The sequence below is a fragment of the Gekko japonicus genome, unplaced genomic scaffold, assembly GCF_001447785.1.
Source record: "Gekko japonicus isolate JY-2015 unplaced genomic scaffold, Gekko_japonicus_V1.1 scaffold46, whole genome shotgun sequence".
In the NCBI taxonomy this organism is placed as follows: Eukaryota; Metazoa; Chordata; class Lepidosauria; order Squamata; family Gekkonidae; genus Gekko; species Gekko japonicus.
This window is the reverse complement of record NW_015169173.1, coordinates 310,540-314,099: the sequence shown is the minus strand read 5'-3', so window position 1 is coordinate 314,099 and position 3,560 is coordinate 310,540.

The window sequence follows — 3,560 nt, the reverse complement described above, 5'->3', positions numbered from 1 at the left end:
AAGCCAAGCCGGCGGGGATTGGGGGGGGGGGGGCTGGAGAACACGTTTAAAGTTAAAGTTGCTTTCTTTCCACCTCTCTCTCTCTCTTAGACAAATAAATATAATTAGCAAACAAATAAATACCACTGGACAAATACATATCATTATTAATATCTGGGGGTTTTTTGGTTTTACTTTTGGCAGTCTCAATGTTAATAAAAAAGCAAATTTGCATATTTTCCAATAAAAATGTGTGTGTAATACTTGTTCATGTTTTGCGGCTCTCAGACACCTGACTTTTATTCCATGTGGCTCTTACGTTAAGCAAGTTTGGCCACCCCTATACTATATCCTGACATGTTCTTTGGTTCCAAGTTATTCCTAACAGTGTTCCTGTCAACGCAACTTTAGCTTCAATAAAAGTAAAACCTTTCTACAAGCGTGTACTTCGTTGTTGCTGGGGGGACCTGACACTCAGATCACCAGGAACCTGTGAAGCGAAGGGCCAAACTAGATGTTACAGCAACCATACGTCTGACCTGTGGTTGCCAATGCCGTTTCAGAGAAGAAGCTGGCCATTTAAAAATGCTGTGAGTCATGTGGGGGACCAGCCAATCTCCTCCCCTCCCACACACACCTTTTCAAGCACCAAAACAGCCCCTCTATGGGGACACCTGAAAATGTTTCTTTGAAGAAGTGGGTGCACATGTGTGTGTGTGTGTGGGGGGCTCTGCTTGGTGTTCAGGGCTGTCAGGACCCACTCCGAGACTCCATGCATAGATGCCGTCTGCCGCCCCATCCCATTTTGACCTGTTAACATTCAAAAGAGCACACACAAGAGGCAGTCTGCCAATGTCTGCCTTGCCTAGTTCCCTGGGCCTCCAAGGTGGCTTGGGCCCCCAGGACCATATATCCCACCCCAAGATCTGCACCCCTCAGTGCCCCCCCAAAGTAGGATCAGGATCATCTTAGTATGCATGGCCTCATGGCCATGGTGCCCATTGCATCCAAGTATGCCCAAAGGTCCTTCTCTCCCATGTCCTGTTCCAGGGGTTGCCCAACCTTTATTTCCATCACCAATTACAACATGGTAGTAGAAGAAAAAGAGATTGCATTTATACCCCGTCCTTCACTCGGAGTCTCAGAGTGGCTTACAAATTCATTCCCCTTCCCCACAACTGACACTGTGAGGTAGGTGGGGCTGAGAGAGCTCTGAGAGAAACTGCTCTTTCAAAAACAGCTCTGGCAGAACTATGGCTTGCCCAAGGTCATCCAGCCAGGTGCAAGTGGAGGAGTGGGGAATTAAACCTGGTTCTTCCAGATTAGAATCCGCATACTTAACCACTACACCAAACTGGCTCTGCCCCTCTTTACTGGCACCAAAGTGGTATTGCCCCTCTTTTCCCTCCAGACCAAATAAGAAAAAGCTAGTCTTGAAAAGAAACAACAAAGATTATGTCAGTGCTCAATCCTGTAATTTTTTGAATGACTAACAGTATACCCCATTCACTATCAGGAACTTCGACCCTATGTACCAGATCGCATGTATCATATTGTTAGGCTATGAGTGGAAAGTTTTATCTGTTCCCTTTTGGAAATGAATAGTTATTGGTCATGTGAATGTTGTTGAAATGAAGTAATTTCCTCAGAAAAGGAGATGGCATCATGACAGGTTCACTGAAGGTGAGTCATTCTTTATTGGGAAGGTAATCTTTAGATATGACTCATGCGTTGCTCTGATCACTGAAGATAATAAGTTAGTGGAATCTTTTAACATGCTCAAAACCTTTTTCCCCAAAGAATCCATTCGCTCTTCAGGTGTTACAAGATGCTGTTGAAGACTGTAATCCTTTGCACAGTTATTGGGAAACATACAAGTCCCATTAAACAAACGTGGGGCTTATTTTGAGTTAAGTATGTATAGGCCCCGGCTGGAAGATGGCTACTCGTCTGGGATTTTATTCTTTGTCTCTCTCTCTCTTTTTAAAATCATTTTTGCATTTTGTGTGTGTGCGTGCCCCTGCCTGGAAGTCATGGTGACCTCTGGGGACTCCTACTGGGGCATGGAGGGAATTCAGAGAAGTGGCTTGATCCATCGTGGAAACAAACGTTGCAAGGTTTCCGACGAAATGACAGTCACTGACGATCCCTAGTCGACCTCCATCTCGCACGGTACGCCATTCAGCAAGACGGTGACGTGGATCTTCTTCTTTGCTCGCAATCCGGTCCTCAGGATGGTTGAAGGGCAGGAACAGCAGCTGGTCAGATGGCAATCTGTATACCTCGCGTTGTCCTTGCCTTGAACCCGGGGGCTTGCACGAGGAGACAATGGTGGTGTCTTCTTCCTTTTGGCCCTGCAGACTCTGGCCAAATGGACTCGCTTGTCACAGGACCGGCAGATGATGTCCTTCGCCCAGCAGCGATCCCGCTCGTGATCTCCGCCGCATCCGGCACAGGTTCGCCTCGGCGCAGTTTTCACTTGGGTCTGCTTGGGCCTCAGAGTACGAGAGTGGTTGACGTCATCACGCTCACCATCGGACTCGCTCGCTGATTCGTGGTGTACGGCTTTGTTGGCCCCCTGTTGGATTGGGACCTGGGTTTGACGCACTTCTTGGGTTGCTTTCTCAGCGGCCTCAACAGCGACAGCCTCAGAGTAGGCCACAGCATAGGTGAGAGCCGTTTGTGCGAACAATCGTTCCTGTAGCTTCTCGTCCCTCATGCCACAGACAAATTGGTCGAGGAGCACTTCCTTGAGGTTGGTGAAGTTGCACGGGCATGCAGCCTTCCACAAGGCCGAAACGTACTCAGCAACCATCTTGTTCGTGGCCTGGGATTGCTTGTAGAATTCATGTCAACTAGTGATCTGTGAGGGTTGTGGTGCGAAATGCCCCTGTAGTTTCAGTTTGAGTTCAGCCAGGGACACGGTTTTGATTTCAGCTGGCGTGCAGCCTTCTGCAAAGCCGATACGTACTCAGCAACCATCTCGTTCGCGGCCTGGGATCGCTTGTAGAATGCGTGTTGGCTAGCGATCTGCGAGGGTTGCGGTGAGAAATGCCCCTGCAGTTTCAGTTTGAGCTCAGCCAGGGACACGGTTTTGATTTCAGCGGGGCGACCAGGGACCGGGTGACGTCGAAGACAGCCCTTCCACAGGAGCTGAGGAGTGTCGCCTTCTGCTGGTCCTCACCCTCGATCTGGTTAACCTGGAGGTGGAACTCGAACCTAGTCAGGTAGGAATCCCAGTCCTCGAGGTTGGGTTCAAATGCCTCAAACCATGGGTTGACGGTCATCACTGCTCTTTGTGCCGACACTGGCACAGGTGCTGCAGCTGCTTGATCAGCCGGGTCTCGTTCTTCTGCCCTGAGTTCCTCAGGGGCTTCTCGGTCGTCCACCGTCCTGTCATTGGTTCAGTGGGGCTGCCTACCCACTCTATAATCCCATCCTCATCACCAATTGTTAGATACGAGGCTCGAGGCAGCAGGTGAACAGTTGTTGTTGTTCAGTCGCACAGTCGAGTCCGACTCTTCGCGACCCCATGGATCATCTCCCGCCAGGCCCTCCTGTCTTCCGCCGTCCTCTGAAGT